Below are 19469 nucleotides of genomic sequence, written 5' to 3' on the forward strand. Positions count from 1 at the left end.
CTGTGTCGAGTATATAAGAGCAATGCTATGACTGGGCTATCCACTCGTGCCTCTGGACTCACACCGTCTTTCTTTGCTCATGTTAAGAATTTCGGTTTCAAACGGAAAAAAGGAATCTTTGGTTTCAACGTATGCTACTTTAAAATATCCCCATCAGAGGAGAGCACAGGGAGAACGTCCTATCTTTCCACAAGATTTTATTTTTTGTATGCTGTTTCAATTCAACCACAGGTCCCAACGTGATTTGTACATCTTTGTTAAAATTTACTGCTCTCACCCCAATTCAGGCTGGCCATTTTAAAAATAGAGAAGTCTAAAAGTTAACATAGCCAACAGACATGAAATACACGCATGGATAAGGTGTCTGAGATATTGTTACCAGGGGAGTCATCTGTTTGAATTTTCTGACTTCACTTTAAAAGCCTAACCACCTTGATATTTGTTTAAACTTGAATTCAATTCCATTAAGGTGTAACGTTCCCGTTGTCTCACTTATATGTTAACAGAGCTTTGTACATTTGAGAATATATTTTCTTACAGTCAGAGGCTTTCGGACCTCTGCTTTATTTCACAGCTGTCTACACTTGAGGCCATGTTTTTGGACATCGACTTTTAATTTTCCTGCCTTCTGCCTCTTTGGAATCCATTCAAGTTCTCCTCCAAAGCTATATGGGGACTCGCTTCAGGGGCACCATACATTTTTCCAAGGAAGAGCGCTGAATTTTGAAAAGGGAGTAAAATAACATTATGGAAATCTTATGTTCCAACTCTGTTCTGACTCATTAATTCTCTCTGTGTGATACCTCGATGATCCAAATCATCTACATGCCTTCAAACAGGCTCTGCTTTCTTGAGTTGAGTTTGGTTCCTTTGTATGCTTCCTCCGCTGTCTAGAGGGTTTTCCTCAGTCCTTGAACATTGACACGATGTAAGCTCGTGTTCAACTCCGGCTGCTACTTTTTTTTTTCCCCCTCTCACTTGGGTCTCCTGAGCTAAATGGATCCTGCACAATTTATCTCATGCCTTATTGCAGCTGTTACCACTTTGCTCCAAAAATGTTTTCCTCATATTCGATTACTTTGTCACTCAGGCTTATCGTTATGTTGACATATTATTCACTCCTGTGTCTCGTTAACTTAACATTCTGATGTGCTGTACAAAATAGCAAACATACTTGATGTCTTGGAGCTGCAGTCCTGTGTAGAAAAAGGGTTTATTTGTAAATTTGTCACTCTAATTGAACACTTTGCAAATCTAGTCTACCATCATCTCATTTCTTTTGATTCTGTTTAAGAAGCAAAGAATGGTATATTTCTGGGGACTAGTAAAATTCTTTTATACAGTAATAGATATTCCAGAAAGAAAAAAGCCCATTTATCATTGTTTCCTTCCTTTATTCTCTTTACTTTTTCCAAAGGCTTTCTTAGGACACTGGCAGTATGTGTCATGATATTTGTCAGGATTTATTGTTAAATTCCTTTAATCAGGGAGGACTCTCCTCTTTGAGAACAACTCGATATTCCTTGAAGGTCTTACTAAGGGGAACTAGGGGAACTATCTCCCGCAACTACCCTTAATTTTAATGTTCCTAATTTTATCCTGTTGTTTCTGGTTAGCAAACAGAGGAACTTTACCTTGCTCTTTGTTCATAGAATATTAGACCTGAAGAGAAACTTAGAGAATGTCTAGTCCATCTTCCCAATTTTTCAGATACCAAAGTTCAGGGTGGCTGAGTAGACTGCTGTCACAAAATTGGTCTTCGCAGAACTGGAAGCAAAGCTCATGTCTTCAGATTCCTAGCCTGGATCTTTCAACCTCTCTGTATTCAAAGACCCTGAGTATTTTATTTTATTTTATTTTTTCAACGTTTTTTTATTTTATTTATTTTTGGGACAGAGAGAGACAGAGCATGAACGGGGGAGGGGCAGAGAGAGAGGGAGACACAGAATCGGAAACAGGCTCCAGGCTCTGAGCCATCAGCCCAGAGCCCGACGCGGGGCTCGAACTCACGGACCGCGAGATCGTGACCTGGCTGAAGTTGGACGCTTAACCGACTGCGCCACCCAGGCGCCCCGACCCTGAGTATTTTAACTTGTTATTGTCAAGTTCTGTGAATTTTCTTCTTAGAATGTGTCACCTGGATATGCCTCAGGCTCCATAATGCCTTAGCTGACTAATTCCCCTTTTTGGTGATGGGACACTTGAATGAGTAAAGACTTGAGAGAGGCACTGATTGATTCATTCACTTTGTGAAGCCAGAATGCCATCATCTTCACGTGGGGAGCAGTAAGGTGAGAACCATTCCTAGGACCTAGAAGGTTCTCCATAAATATTTGTTGAAGAAATGAATCAATGAAAAAAAAAATCTCTTGTCTTGCAACTCTGTGTGAACAATGAGGCATGTAAAAGATGGAAAAAGATTTATTACCATCCATGAAAATGTAATCTTGAAGCTGAAAGCACAGGTGGGAAGTAGCAAAGTAAGAAACTGTATTTAATTGCCAGAATATGAGCGCTGTAAAAGTTCAGAAATGAAAAACTAATACAGCCAGAGTCTATAAACATCTAAGCAGTGTGGATAGATTCAACACCAACAGATGTTGTAGAAAATAAGATATGTCTTTAGTTTGAAGGACATATCTTCTCGACAAATAAAGAGAGGAGACATAAAGAAAAAATGATTTTCAGCAGAGAAAATTGAGAAACACATCGGTAACTTAAGGATGAGAAAGAGAAAGAAAGTAGAAATTGCTTGACTAATGTAAGTCATTTCATGAATAATAGATCCATAGTTTTTAATTCATGGTTTAAAAGTGTAAATCCTTTTGTTATGTGGGTTTTAAGAGCATCTCATGAATGTACTCCAGGGCCTTTGTCACGCTTCTGAGACCTTCTACTAAGTAGGCACATTACTTTCCCAATTAACTCATTTATTACAACCTAAATTCCCATTAGTTTTTAGAATTGAATTGGGAGAGACAAATGTATTTCTTTACTAATGATTCAAAACATAAGGTAACTACTTACCTTGGCGAGTAGTTTAGATTTTTTGGTCACAGTTGGAGTGTCTCTTTAGAGAAGACTGGACGTTGAGTAGCTGCAGTGTTGAGGCTGGCCCGTCTTCAGGGTCTGGGTCTCTTCTGACCATAGAAGCACTCCCCCTATATGGGCTCGACTTCATTCTCCCCATCTGCAAAATGAAAATTCCATCCCAAGACTTGCTTCCCTTTTGGAATAGAGGACATGCACTGGGCTGAACATCAGAAAGCCTGGACTCTGATTCTGGCTACCCACCTGGAACAGTGAATCTCGACCTCCCGTGGCCTCAGTTTCCTCCTGTGCTAAATTAGAACTATGCTCCGAGGCTACTTCCTCTCAAAATTTGTGTATTAGGTAAGGCTCTCTGGTTGCAAGCATCCAAAGAGTTCACAGAATTCGAGTCTAAAAAGAAATGCATAAGCAGGCCTCAGAAAGGAGAAGAGTAGGAAAGGTCAAGGTTGAGAGAAGCAGGACGTAACAACCCAGCATCCCCTCAGGATGCTTCCACAGGACACAGGATGCACGTTGTACCACCTGAGATTCAGCTTCCTATATCCAAGCATTTGATTGTCTGATACTCATTCCCAGGTCAGGGATGGGCCTCCAAGCCTGGCCAGGCCTAACCAATGCTCTCTTCCTACAAGTAGAATTTCAGGGAAAATGACTGACAGAATCCAAAGGTAGTAAGATATGCTCTCAGGGGAATCAGGCTGCAGATTTTAAGGAGCAGAGGTCCAAGGTCTTGTCTCTAAGAGACTATGTAACATGTCTTCTTTTCTTTTCTTTTCTTTTCTTTTCTTTTCTTTTCTTTTCTTTCCTTTCCTTTCCTTTCCTTTCCTTTTCTTTTCTCTTTCCTTTCCTTTTCTTGTTTGTTTGTCTGTTTGTGTGTTTGTTTGTTTGTTTGTTTGTTTTGGACACACCACAGGACGGGAGGAACATCCTCAGAACGGAAATAGAGAGAGAAGAGTCCAGAGGCACACAGAAAATAGTGACATAGACTCACAAGGATGTCCATAGGGCACACCATACACACAGAGACAGTCCAGGGACACCAGCTACGCAGACATACAGGGGGAGACATAGAGCCAACATACCTTCCACCCCCCACCCCCCGCCCCCCCACCGCTGCCCCTCAGGTGCACAGTTCTGGGAACACTCGACACACATGGATATATACATAGAATATGAACCCTCCCATGGAGACGTGCTGGGCACACACAGACACACAGAGTGCACAGACACACAAATACAGAGGATATAATGCCGAGTGAAGTAAGTCAGACAGAGAAAGACAAAGCTACAACATGACATCACTCGTACATGAAATATAAGAAACAAAACAGATACACGAAGAAACAGAGACCAACAACAAAAACCCAGACTCCTAAAGACAGAGCACACACTGGTGGTGATCAGAGGGCAGGTTGGGGGTTGGGATGGCTGAAACAGATAAAGGGGATTAACATGCCCTTTGTTAACATTCCCCTTTGTTGGAAACAGTAATTAGACTTTGCTTTAGGGAATGTTCTCCCCCCCATCAGATACAGGCTTTGCAGATGTTTTAGCAATCTATCATTGCAGAAAAAAAAAAAAAAACTACCTCAAAACTTAGTGGCTGGCTGAAGACAAAACCATGACATTGCCCACGACTCTCAGGGGCAGGACTTTGGGCAGGGCTCAGGGAGGATGCCCTGTCTCTGCTCCACATGGTGTCAGCAGCAGAGGCTGCCCTGGGGCTGGGGACATCCACAACGGCCTCTCACGAGTCGGGCAGCTAGTGCTGGCTGTCAGCCGGGAGCCCCAAACCACATCTCTGCTTAGTTTCTTCCCCCCCGCCAGCCTGCATCCCTTCATCAATCCTCACTTTGGTCCCGGGCTTCCATGTCCTCACCTGCACATGACAGAGGTGCAGCCAAATTGTGCGTCAAGGCCTTTCAGGCTGGGCTTGGGCACACCGGTTTCTCCTGCTCTCCTCTATCTTCCATCCTGAGTGAAGGGGGAGTTTTCCCCAGATCCTGAAATCCAGAATGTTCAATGGGCAGTAGAAGGTTCATAGGCTTTCAAGTCACACAGGTCCAAATTTACTTCTGGCTGTGGGGCCACGGACCTGCTCCTTGACTACTCTGATCCCCAGTTTCCTCATTAGGAAAATGGGGCTATCTGTACCTATCTCGGAGGATTGTTATGAGAATTAACTGCAGTAAAACATATGAGGCACAGCTAGAGGGCCTGGTACATAGAAGGTGCTAAGTAAATGTTATTTCCTCTTTTCTTCTTCTGCTCAAAGGCTCCATCCTTCTAGGACTGTGTTACATTCCCCCAGGAAGAAAAAGATCAAAAATCCTGGTATACTGTGTTTTCCCATGACATGGTTTGAGGGGTAACGTCGCTTGAATGATGTCCTTGGGAGCACAGTGATTTGGTGTGAAGTGTCAACAGCTGAGATTTAATCCTGACTCCTAACCCAGGGGTGTGGTAGGGTCTTGAGAGCCATGATTCCCTAGCGTTTAAAGAAATAAAAGTTACGTTAATTCCAGCGGTCTTATTTCCAAGGTTACAGGATTCAATAAAGAAAACAAGATGAGGAAAGGGATTTCTACCTTTTTCATATTTATTGAAAGAAACGCATGCCCATCAACCCCAATCCTGCTGCAATTTAGGCAGTACAGGATTAAAGTCAAAAGCTATTCAGACTGAGCCTTAGAACTTCAGTGAATGATTTACCTATTTGTTTCTGAGTCAATAAAAGCTCAGGACTAGACCTCAGAAATGAAAACCACAAAATTGTTCACTTATTTTACTACCAATCTCTCCGCTTTTATATCCCCTAACTTATAAGCCCTTTCTAAGTTCTCACATTTTTAACGTTTTGCCAATAAAAAGTGAGCATGACTTCTTTCTTCCTACAGGTAGCAAGCCACGGCTACATTTAAGTGAGGCTTCAGACGGCACGGCTCCACGGCTGAATTCATGCAATCCTGGTACCGTCATGAAGGATGGCCTTTGAGAGCCGTTTTCTATAATATGTCTCTTGGCGATGCTGCTTCCTTGCTCACACAGCTTGCCTGAAACTTTGAGTTTCCTTCCTTCACTAGAGAGCCACAAACTCTAATTGTTCAATTAATTTTACAGCGAGACCAGCATGGCATTCACAAGAGTGTTGTAGGATCATTTGTTAAGCACCACGTTTCACATACAAGATAGCAACTTGAACCAACTTTCAAAGCATTTATTTTTATTTACACTCATTCCAGGCTTGCTCAGCAAGTGAGATGGCATGAGGCAACCTAGATGTCAGATAGATGCAAGAAATAGCTCAAGTCACAGAGAATTTACTAACTGGCACAAGTTTTTGTGCATGATTTATGGTCTTAGGTCCATAATTTAAGGAATGCTCTGCTCTACTTTTTTTTTTAAAAAAATTTTTAATGTTTTTATTTTATTTTTGAGACAGAGACAGAGCATGAGCAGGGGAGGAGCAGAGAGAGAGGGAGACACAGAATCCGAAGCAGGCTCCAGGCTCTGAGCTGTCAGCACAGAGCCTGACGCGTGGCTCGAAACCATGAACTGTGAGATCATGACCTGAGCCGAAGTCGGACGCTTAACCGACTGAGCCACCCAGGTGCCCCTCTCTGCTCTACTTTAAGACAATGCACAGAAAAAATAAATTAAAAAGGACACTATATATTTAGCCTCACTAATAAAAAATAATTGCAAGAGGGGCATCTGGGTGGCTCAGTCGGTTGAGCGTCCAACTTCGGCTCAGGTCATGATCTCATGGTCCGTGAGTTCAAGCCCCACATCGGGCTCTGTACTGACAGCTCAGAGCCTGGAGCCTGCTTCGGATTCTCTGTCTCCCTCTCTCTCTGCCCCTCCCCGACTCGCACTCTGTATCTCTCTGTCTCTCCCTGTCTCTCAAAAATAAAGAGTAAAAAAAAAAAATTTAAAAAAATAACTGCAAGATTTCTGTCCATTAACTTGGCAAGGGTATTTTATTATTTTTTTTAATGTTTAATTATTTTTGAGAGAGACAGAGAGACACAACATGAGCAAGGGAGGGCCAGAGAGAGGGAGACACAGAATATGTAGCAGGCTCCGGGCTCTGAGGTGTCAACACAGAGCCTGACACAGGGCTCCAACTCATAAACCACAGGATCATGACCTGAGCCACGAGATCTGATGCTTAACCGACTGAACCACCCAGGTGCCCCTTAACTTGGCAAATTTAAATTATATGGGAGAGTATATGAAGTTGGGCACCATCATAAACTTCTGGTATAGGTATAAATTAGGGCAGCCATTGTGGAGAGCAGTTTGGCATTCTGTGTCAAAACCCATAAAAAGAAAACTTTTGACCCAGTGCACTTCAATAATTAACTCTAAAGAAATAACCAGAGGGGTACCTGGATGGCTCAGTCGGTTGAGCATCCAACTCTTGATTTCAGCTCAGGTCATGATCTCTCGATTTGTGGGTCTGAGCCCTGCATTGGGCTCTGTGCTGACATTGCAGAGCCTGCTTGGGATTCTCTCCCTCTCTCTCTGCCCTTCTGCCTCTCTCTCTGTCTCTCTTTCTCTCAAAATAAATAAATAAACTTTAAACAAAAAGAAATAACCAGAGACGGAAATAACCAGAGACATGCTCAACAATCTTTTGGCAAACACATTAGTGAAAGTATAATCCATTACAATAAGAACTGGAAAGAAATAACGAACACCAAAAATTTAGTTCAATAACCTATGCCACATCCATTCAATGAAACACTACATGCCTGTCAAAAAGAATTTTTCAGAGAAGATGAAAAAATAATTGTTACAAGAAATAGAACTACATAAGGGCATAGTATAGTAGCCATTGATTTCAAGTAAACAGAAATACATGTGTCTATAGATATTTCTGAGAATGTATATATGTATATATGCATGTATATGTATATATTTATTCATGTATGTGTGTGAGCTTAACACATCATCTTTTTCCTAGACCACTCCCTAAACTCGTCCTCCTGCTTCCATTTCACACCAGTTAATTCTCTACAAAGCAGTAAGAGGACCTTCTTAACTAGATCATGGCACTGCCTTGCTCCAAGTCTCTAATGCATTCTTTCTACATTTAGAATAAAGCTAAATTCATTCCCAATACCTTCAGGGCCATGTGTGGTATGTCTCCTTTCTGTCCTTCTGTTCTCAACTCTAACTCACTGTCTCTGTTTCTATATGAACAATGAATAACCTTTGGGCAAAACTGCTCTCATAATCTGAGTAAAGTTGCAAGCCGCAGGTGCATGTTCTTCAGGTGGGTTAAGTCAGAGATGGGCAAAAATGTCAGACAACTAGATAGCAGCTCACTCAGTTCCTCTTCTATGTCACCTAGGAGTCAGTGGTGACGTGCAGTGGGGCTGGGATGGGGGCAGAGGAAGAGGAGCAGAGGCCAATTCCCTTGAAATCGTTATTCTCAATTTACTCCTCTGGAGCTGCTGGGAAATCTCAGGGGGATTGCTAAAATAAGCTTTTAAAGATTTCATGGGTCTGCTCTGAAAACGTAGCCTGGAGGGGGGCTTATTAATAAAATCTTTCTGCTATGGGTAGAATCTTATTTAGCTAATGTTACTTCTGTTTCCACAAGTTCCCTGACATTTGCAAGCCAACTAGGTGCATTTTGTTTTTGTTTTCTAAAGCTCCGTTTATTTCATACGTGGGCTTCTTGTCCAAACAAGCTCACCTCACTGAATATTTGTTAAGTGAGAAAAGATGGAAAAAAGAAAGTTAGGAAACAGGGATCTTTACTTAAATTTCCCACAATCTTACCAACCAGGGATAAACACATGGGCGTATATAATTCCAGTCACATATTTGTACATATAATATATGTATATATTAATATACATGTATATGTATACATGTACATTAATACATTAATAATATATGTATACATGTACATTAATACATTAATAATATACATGTATGGTATACATGTATATTAATATATAATATAATAATATATAATTAATAATATAATAATATATAGTATATATTAATAAAGACACACATACCATACACATATGTATAGGCAAGATCACATGTATATATCAACATGGGGTCAAATGGGAACATTATAATGGCTTCTCATTTACAGGAGGTACAGATTCCATAGAGAAACCCAGCAAGGTCACCAAGCTGATTTTTCAGTTTTTCTTCAACTTGTCTACATTTTCCCAGAAGGACCTTTTCCTGGCCTCCATTGTAATGAATGGGCAGAAAGGACAAAAGCTTAGCCAGACATCAACAGAGGCCAAACTTTGCTTTGAAAAGCCAGAAATTTAGCTCTTGATTTAGCCACATTGACTAGACTCCATAATTTCCAAACTCTGATGTTTTGCTCTTGCTTCCCTTTCTGCACACACTGACTTTCCCATCTACCTTTTGCGCGTGAAAATCCTTTCTTTCAAAGCCCATCTCAAGTGACCCATCCACGTGGTCACCTTTTTTCTGGTCTGAATCCCATGCCTTTTCTTTGTAATTCTTTTAGAGGACTTATTTCAAACTGTCTGGTTCCAGTGGTTTCTCTGTTTGCTTGGCCTTCACTCTGCCCCAAAGAGCATCACCAGCCTAACTAGGGGGAACCAAGCCTCCATATTCCAGAGTTTACCTTCTCTTTTTTAAATGTTGTATCAGATCCTGGTGAGAGGAACCAAGAAAAAAATGACTGAGGGGGGTGAATAGAAGGAGACTCAGGCCCTACTTTGCTGGAGAGGGACTAGTCCCCACTAAAGAGAGACCAGCAAGTGGCACGTGTGTGTGTGTGTGTGTGTGTGTGTGTGTGTGTGTGTGCTGGCTTTCCAGCCTCCACATTAACTGCAAAAGGAAGAAATCCATCACTGGAAGCATCAATTTATCAACACCTATGAGGAGTCAGCCCTATTACTAAGTACTTCACCCATATCATCTTACATAATCTTTTTAAAAATCACATAGATAATCATTAATCCCATTTTAAAGATGAGGTGACTGAGGCTCAGAAAGGTTAAGTAACTTCTTCATAGTCACTTGGCTAAAAAGCAGCAAGTTGGGAAGTAAGGCCAATTTTATGAGCTTTTAAGCCCATGATTTAACCATTTCATTGCACTGCCTCCCAGTGGAGACGGGGGTGCAGAGGTTTGGCAATACTTGCTGAGAAGAGGCAGAGAGGGCAGTGACCTGATCCAAGAGAGGCAGTAATCAGCCTGGAGCTGGACACCCCTCCTCTTCACAGTAGTAGCAAGTGTGTGTGTGTGTGTGTGTGTGTGTGTGTGTGTGTGTGTATTAGGGGGAAGGCAGGTGGAAGAGTCCCTGGGGCTGCTCTGCCCTGACACTTTATCAAGGAACACACCCCCCTCTTGAGGACATGGCCCAGGAGACACTTGAAGACTGGCTAGCGAGATTCAGTGGGATTCAGTGTGGGCTTCAGCTGGCTCCAGTCCAATGAGGATGGCTGTCAAGCAGTTGGCAACTTTAGTTGGAAGAGAAGTTCTGGCTGTGAAGGCAAGAGAGATTGGAGTGTCGCCCAGGGAAGTGCTAGCTCATGCCTGAGTCAGGAGCCACTGAGAGTGTGGAAACTGAGGCAGGGAAAGGGCTACAGTTCCCAGGAAGCTCCCAAAGAGAAGGGATTTCTGGTTCTTGCCACTGAGTTAGTGAGTTGAGCTCAAATAGCTAGTTCTGTGTTATTCTTACCATTGAAAGTGTGCTTTAATCCTTGATTATTGGGTCTCTAGCACTGCCAGGGTTTAGATGAATATGTCTATTAAAAGAGGGGAAAAACCCCTAACTTTGGGGTGCCTGGGTGCATTAAGCATCTGACTCTTGATTTTAGCTCAGGCCATGATCTCACGGTTCATGAGATTGAGCCCCACATAGGGCTCTGCACTGACAGCACAGAGCCTGCTTGGGATTCTCTCTCTCCCTTTCTCTCTGCCCCTCCCTCACTCACACTGTCTCTCAAAATAAACTTTAAAAGAGGGGAAAATAGGGGTGCCTGGGTGGCTCAGTTGGTTAAGGTCCAACTCTCGGTTTCAGCTCAGGTCATGATCTCACAGTTCCTGAGTTTGAGCCCTGCATCAGGTTCTATGCTGACAGTGTAGAGCCTGCTTGGGATTCGCTCTCCCTTTCTTTCTGCTCCTCTCTGTCTTTCTCTGTCTCTCTCTCAAAATAAATAAATAAACTTTTTTAAAAAGTTAAAAAAATAAAAGAGGGGACAAAACCCCTAACCTACATGCAGTTACTTTGGAATGTTAAGAGTAGAAAGGTTCCACATGACTGCCCTGCCCTTGCACGCTGCTCTGTGCTTCTAGTCACGGTTGGGAGGAGGAAAGCCCTCCTACTTTGACCCTAAGCCCAGCCTAAAAACTTAGAGGCTTGGGAAGTTGTCAAGGCAAAGCTAAAGACTGCTCATTTGGTCACGGAAAGTGTATTACCAATTCGTTCACTATGAAATGGAAGAGATAGGAGGTGATACAACATAGGAGGCTAAGTTGCTACCAAATAAATTAATAGGAATTTTGAATGTTTCCTCTGGGCAGCTGACATGACAGGGCTTCAAGACCCTGGGACACAGAGAGAAAGGAAGATAGTAGAAAGATCTCAGCAGAGAGAGGAAAAGTGGGCCCCCAAACAGCAAAGAGGGACAGCTGGGGCCTTAGGAAGAAGATGCCACCAGTAAGGGTCTCTTTGTAAATGTGCATTGTAGTTAAGCTCTTCGTTATGCTGCGCTTTTGTAGCATGTATGAATTTTAGAAGTTGTAAAGCAAATGTGCAAAATAAATCCTTTAATTTTTTCTAAAATAAAAATTAACTTGTTTTTTTGAGCTTCCCTCTCACAGAGGTCCAGAAATGTTGTCTAATTCACTTTGATAATCGAGAGAGAAAAAAACATAGTTTCATCATATCTCTCCATCCCTCTCCCACTGTCTCTCTCTCTCACTCCTGATTGGCATCTAAGTTTCAGAGGGGGTTTGGAGCCTCAAGGCATCAGGACAGTAGAGACACTGCATCTTGTAGGGACTGCATTTGGTTGCAAGTAGGAGACAATGCCTTGTATGACAAAGAAAGACTGGGAGTAGAAGTCCAGGGTTGATAGGGTGGTTCTGTGGCCCTAGCAAGGACCCTAGCACTTTGTACCTTTTTCCTAGCATTGTGAATTTTGTCTCCATGCATGTCTCCTGGTCAGTGCCAGGTAGCTCCTTCACCTTCAGCATCTTGTTTCCATTCCAGAAGGAAAGAAGAGGAAGAGCAGAGGTCAAAAGGCACAGATTAGCTGCACCTTTTGGAAAAAATTTCCCAACTTCTGCTTATGTCTCAGCAGCCTGGATTGTGTCCTACCATCATTCTTAGCTTGAACAAAGTTTGACAATGTAATTTTGTGTTCTTTAACATCTCAGAGCAAAATGGCTGTGTGGTACTACAGAAGAGACGATGGCTTTCATCAGGCACCCGGCTGTGTCTCTCACAGATGTCAACTGTCCACACCAGCGTCCTTGGAGACACAGTTTCTCCTCAAATCCCTAGGAATCATCCTGATTTCCACTGACATTTACCTTCCTTCTTCACAGCAGATTTTATTCAGGAGACGGTGGATGGAAGGGTGACCTTACTGATTTGGGCATCTAACACCAGAGGAGACCCAAATGCTGTTTCAAAAGCTACTCATTTGGGTAAGTGAATCCGCTGTAGCATTTAGATTACTCTCTTTTATTCTTACTCTTGGGACCTGGGCACTGCGGTAACATCTGCAATTTACTAAAGGCTGGAATAGATCTAAATCCCACAGAAAATAAATGTTTCCATCTCATGCTACTCTCTGATAAATTTCAGTGCTTAATTAACCCCAGAACCTCAAACAACACTCTGTAAATTCTCTGTCTCTGAGCAGTGGAATCTTGACAATGTCCTTTTGTTCTGGAATGTGAGTTTCTTTGGTGAAAAAGACACAAACACATCACCCCTTTTGTCCAGCGATTGAAAAGCAGGTCTCCAGATAATTTAAAGATACAATGAAGTAAGTAGCTTTTGCCTTTTGTCAAGATCAAAAGCTGACTTGAAGATGAATGAATTACGATTCATTCCTAATGACTATCAGCACATTACCCCAAACTTTCTGTGAGCTATTCTATCTGTTGTGTCAAAGGAACACTTTGGGGTCAACAAGTTTGCGCTGTGTTTCATGAGTTTCTCTTGGGTTAGTGATGATTTAGGCTCCTTTAGGATTCTCTGGCAGACTGCCTTTTCAGACATCCAGCATCCTCTTCGCAGAACACTGGATGTGCAGCAACTTGGGGAATCTTCCCTGAGACACTGGTGTCTGCAGTTCCTGGTCTGACAAAAGGGAAGACTGTCCAGGGAGTCGATAAAAAAAATTGTCACTCTTAGACGTCTGAAAGGAATAAGATACCTCTGGGAGGGCTTGGGGGAGTGGTGAGGACTTGAGAGACTAGAGCAGCTACTCTTCACTCCTTTTCAATCACAGACCTCTCCGAGAAGCTCATGAAACCTACAGATCCTCTATTCAGACACACAGTGCTCTGCAGCCCCTTTTTATGTGTGTATTCATTCAGGGGAGGCAAAAAAGGATTTAAGCTCAGGTTAACAGCCTTTACTCCAAGAAGACAATTGTTGTCCTGGCAGAAAGTGTGGCCATGCCTCTCCCATCGTGGCAGAATCTGAGGTGCAGCAAGAGGAAAGGCTGAGAAACAGCAGAAGATACAGCAGGGAGCATCGGATCCTAGCTGATTTCTTCCCACATGGCTACTCATCTTCAAAGCTGGAGATCTCAGCCCCTCCTTTGGTCCTGTCCAATCTCAGATGTATGGACCAAGCCTGGTATTTTTTCAGCTCTGTTCTTTCACTTGCGGGTCTAGATCAAGAAGCCAGGCTTTTGCCATGCTCTTATGAAACAATCCTTGCTATATATTCTATTTTCAGGCTTGGATCTCATCTTTTGCCCTTCTGAGTTTCTAGAGTCCTGTCCCCAAGATGTGAATGGGCCTTGGATTTTTTCTCACAGCCCAGCTCTAACCTTTCTGTGCCGTTGGCTGTGATTACAGGCTGATTATAGTTCATATTATTTCCAGATGACTCCAGGAGAAAGTGTCAGCAATGAGTGATGGGCCTTTCTTAGGTCCTCTGGAGTTTTTCAGGTTCAAGTTCATCAATGAAATAGGTGCCCTTCAATACCTTTGTACCTTCTCTCCTTTCCTTCGTGAAACATTATTTTGTCAGATTCTATTAGATTCAAGGTCATATCTCCTGTCTTCAAGAAGTTTATGCTCTACTGGGACAAAAAGAGAAATATAATGTGATATGCATCATAAAAGTAAGATAAACAGTGAGGAGACTGTGATACACAATGCTCAGAGGAAAAAAAAAAATACTGGTTTTGATCCAAAGGGTCTAGGAAGTCAGGGATTTGAACAGAGTTCTGATAGATGGTGATGTTTCCTACAGGACAGGCATTCTCAATCTTCTCTTTTATAGACCTTTGAGAATCTCGTGAAATGGGAGAAAAAAAGGCTAAAAAGTTCTCTGAGAACTGTGGTAAAACTAGCTCAGAATTAGGTCCTGGATTGTGGCCACAAAATTGGAGTGACCTGTACAAGTCCTTCTTCAAGATGCATCTTGATGACTGTATCTATAAAATAGCATTGAAGGACATATGATTAGATGATAATTCACATCTCCATTTACTTTAAAATTATATCACTACATAATTCTATGACCTAGTTCATCACTCTGGATACTTAGGTTATTTTAAAGAAATTACACATTTTCCTAACAAAAGACACAAATATAACCCTTTTTCCTCATCCAAAAAATCATAAAATTGTTGGAAAGTGCATGATACACACACTGGGATTTTAAAGAACCTAACATTTTACACATGTTTAAAGGGGTTCCTCAGAGTAATAAAGTCCAACCTTTACTGAGTCAATTATGTGTCAGGAAAGTTGCTAAGTGCATTATATACACTGTATCATTTAATCTTTGCATTAAGTCAGTGGATTAAATGCTATGGTTACCATTCCCATTTTACAGATGCAGAAACTGAGGCTTGGAGAGATAAAGTTACTTTCCTAATGAATCTCAGTTGGATCTGAATTTAGACATTCTGACTCTTACAGCTTAAGTACCCTATGGCTGCTGTGGGTAATGGAGTGAGATTTCCAGTGAAGTGAGATTTTTCATCAGTGTTTTATAATGTGTCTTAGGTCACAGATACTGTGAAAATCTCATGAATTCCCAGTGTGTAAGGTTTCATCCAAAAAGACAAACACATCCACACACACACACTTACAAAAGTGCACTTGTAGATATATTCAGAATCCCAGAAACTCTTTTGAGGGCCATCCATAGATTCAGGTTTCCCTACTGAAAGTCAAGAATGGCTGGAGCAGACTATGGAAGGGCTGGTCAAGATCAGTCAAGGACATAGATGACTCACCTTGTCTATCTTTTTGGAAGAGTAGAGGGCATGGCTGTTGGTTCAAACAGAGGTAGAGTTGGCAGAAGAGGCCCATACAAGGACGCCCCATGACAGACTGTCAGTCTGGTGAGGTTACTGACATACCATTGTACAAGGGGCAAGGACATCAGGACTCATACCGTCCATGACAGCAGGATCGTCTTTCCCCAATCACTCTTTATTCGCCAGAGACCTCCTTGGCTTGTCCCGGAATATAGCACCCCCTTGGAAGTGATGTAGGCCTTTCAAAACCAATTCTAGAAAAGCGCATTCTCTCTGCTTACCCTTCCTCATGGCGAGGCAGGCAGTCAAATCCAGCTGTTGAATAACTAGCACACGAAGGGTAAAAATTCTCAAATGGTGGGTAAAAACTCCAACTCAGTTGTGTTTTCCCACCGAAGAGAACCCCTTGGAAATCAAGACTGAAATGTATGTCACAATAACACATTTGCTGCTTCCTTTGCTGCTTCTCTTCCGGATGTTTGTGAATTTTTGTTTCACCCGGACCAGGCCGGCTTGCGAGGGAAAGGTGATGCCGTTCGTCCACTAGGGGGAGACTTGCCCACATTTATAACCTCCACTCCTTGGGGCGGCCTGCCCCTGGCTTTAGATAAGAATTGGAACTTGATTACCGCAGCAGCTCATTTACTCCGTTTCCCTGGCTGAGCGAGGCATTTGAGTTTGATTAACAAGATTTTCTACTTGACGTTCAACTCTCATTTTCCGAAGCGCTGAGGACGGGAGTAAGGACTATTATGCAAATAAACTAGTGACTCCCCCTGCCCCTCCCTGGAGGCGGGGGGGGGGGGGGGGCGCTCGGAGATGAGTGACTCTAACTGGACCCTGGGGGTGCCCGCAGCCCGTGCCTTATTTAGGGAAAGCGCAGCTGCCGCACCGGGAGCTCCTACGTGGGCAGGGCTGCGGACCCAAAATACGCACTCTGCAGCCGGCCCTACCGGTGCCTTTTATAGCTTGTTTGCGGCCAGGCTGACTCACACAGCTAAGACAGCAAAATGTACCTGAAGCGACGTCTGATGGTATTCAAATATCCCTATTTTCTTTTCTATTTTTCTCTCCCAGCTTCCGTCCCTCTCCATCACCTCTGCCAACTTACGCCTCCGCCTCCGGGCCTCGGAGCCGCCTTGGCAATGGCCAGTCCTGCGATTGGTTCCCAGCGGTGAAGGAGCTACTGACTCCGACCTTGTGTGAAGGTTACTTCTCAAGTTCGTGCATTTTCTCAGCGATGTGCATTCAAATTAGGTATGGAATTGTGTGTCTTCTATCAAGATTTGCAACACTCATAAACACACACACCCTTCGCTGAGTTTCATTTTTCTGACTTTGGAAATCGTTTGAATCAGAAGAGTTTTCTTTGTTAAACTGGAAGGTGGAGGGCCTGAGTGTCACATAACGTGCCCACCCTTCTTACTCCTCCTTGAATTTGAATTTGTAGTGGGCCTATGCAGCTGAAGAATAGCCAGGGAGCTCAGCTATAGATCTTTATTTTCTTTTATTACCCTTAACACGTACTATTTGATTCAGAAGAGGGGCGACCATCCTTACCTGCCACTATTCTCCATATCTGGGGATACCTTCCTAATTTAATATCTACCTAAAAGCAATAAACTAATTTTTTAAAATGTTTTAAACTGAAACCAATGGTAGGTATTTTGCCTTCTAAGAAAAGAAGTATAGTGTATATTGTTGGGGGAAACAAACCCTGTCTGCTGCTACTTTTCCATTGCAGAAGAGAGGGGAGGTTGATAGGGGACAGTTCTAGGAAAATAGGAGCACTGGTAAGTGTGGGTATACAAAGGTAAGCCCTGAGCTGAGTGTGGATGTGGGGGGCAGGGAGGAGAGGAGACTGTTCCTCCACAGGATGAATTTGGGTAGGTGTGCTCTGAAGGGAGGTGCTGTGGAGGGGGCTGGAAGAGGAGGGAATGGAGAGTGAATAACACAGTGTCTGAAGGACATAAAGAAGATATGGTCTCTAAGCTTCAAACCTCCTCCGTCTCTCCCACACCATCAGTAAAGTCCATAGGTCCAAAAGAATTCTGTTGATAATTTTTTAAGTGTGGACCAAGAAAATGTCCAAGTCTCATTTTCTTTTTAAAAAAAATTTTTTTTTACATTTATTTATTTTTGAGAAACAGAGTGAGACAAAGCGTGAGCGGGGGACGGGCAGAGAGAGAAGGAAACACACAGGCTCCAGGCTCTGAGCAAGAGGTCAGCACAGAGCCTGATGCGGGGCTCGAACCCACGAACTGTGAGATCCTGACCTGAGCCGAAGTCGGACGCTCAACCGACAGCCACCCAGGCGTCCCCAAGTCTCATTTTCGCGTGTATTCATTCTTTCCACAAATAGTTCTTGAACATCTACTATGAGGCAGATTTTATTCCAGGTGCTGGTGATACAAGGGTGAAGCTGGCAGTAGAAGATTCCTCCCGTCTCAGTCCTCGCCTTCAGAGGGAGGAAGAGAGACAACAAACAAGTGAACAAAAGTAAGCAAGATCATTTCAGAGAGCGCTCAGTCCTGCCAAGACTCACACAGTGGTACTGGTTACAGAGTAACTGGGGCAGGGAAGAATGTGCATGTCCCTACCCAGTCAGGAAATTGGAAACCACTCCAGGGTACTGAAGCAAGGAAACTTCGATACAGAGCATTTATTCTACATTTATTGGAAGGACTGGAGGAGCAAAGGGAAGATTCTGTCCATGGGAGGCAAGGAAGAGATAGGAAGGGAGGGACAGGGAGAAGAAATGCCTTCTCCTACGTTTGCTGGAGACATAGGCGGTGGCTGCGGCTTTGTAGACAGCAGTCCTCAGTTCCTGCTCAGGCATAACATGTGCAAAAAACCGCAGAGGCTGTTTACCTTGGCTTCTTCATCGGATGGGTGATAGCAGCTTCTTGTTCTTAATCTCTAGGTGCCTCCACCCAGAGGTGCCAGACTGGCTTGAAATTCTGTAGACAGCAGGTTCCTCTTCACTTTTCCACACAGCCAGATGACAATTCTAGCCTCCTCCAACATATTCCATAGGAGAAGGGAAATTTTTTGTTTCTAAAAAATAAGACCAAAGAGACTCTAGAATAAGAGACACTAGGCCATGTGAGGGGTTATCATGTTCTCTAAAAACCTGAGCATTCGATACTGACGTCTGAGGGGTCCCCAGTGAGAAGACCAGCCCCGACAACTTCTTTACACTATACACATCTGTTAAATAGGAAGAAGGGATGTAAGGAAGTGGAGACATCGAGGACAGACAAATACTGAATATTTTTTCCACGGAGAGGAGCACAGAATAAGCCAGTAGCTGGAGCAAGACATTAGGTGAAGGGTTTTCAAGTATGAAGGGTCTGTAGTATGGTTGGAATAAGGCAGCAGGGAGGGCGAGATTGATGATGCAGGAATGAGTGGAAACTTACAGGAGCCGGCTTCTTGGGGACACGAGAAAGGCTGGGGGAGGGGGGTGGAATACACAGAATAGCTGGAAGGTGCAATGTGAAAACAAGGATTCAAGGGTGGTGGAAAATCAGAGCCAGAAGTGAAGATGACTAAGCACCCGGGAATTAGCAAATCCCTCGAGAAAGACATGGGACATTTAATAAGGTGTGGAATGATGGCTTGAGCAAACCTTCACTAGGTCTTAAGGCACAGGGTGATCTGTTTCACATCATTTCTCGAATAGAGGGTTTATTCATTTCTCAAACAGAGGTGGAATATTTTAAAGCTATTTCTAACGAAAGGTTTGTCTAACCAGTGTTTTCACCTTAGCCTTCCCTTTTGCAGTTTTGTCTTTTACTCTTTTATATGCATACCTTGTGTTCTTGCCAAATTGGCCCATAGGAGGCCCTCAACAAGTATTTATTGAATTAATAACAAAATTGGACTTACTCTCCCTGTCCCTGCTGGAGCTCCCAGTTCCTGCAGTCCATGTTTTCCT

This window comes from Prionailurus viverrinus, chromosome A2 (genome assembly GCF_022837055.1).
Source record: "Prionailurus viverrinus isolate Anna chromosome A2, UM_Priviv_1.0, whole genome shotgun sequence".
Classification (NCBI taxonomy): domain Eukaryota; kingdom Metazoa; phylum Chordata; class Mammalia; order Carnivora; family Felidae; genus Prionailurus; species Prionailurus viverrinus.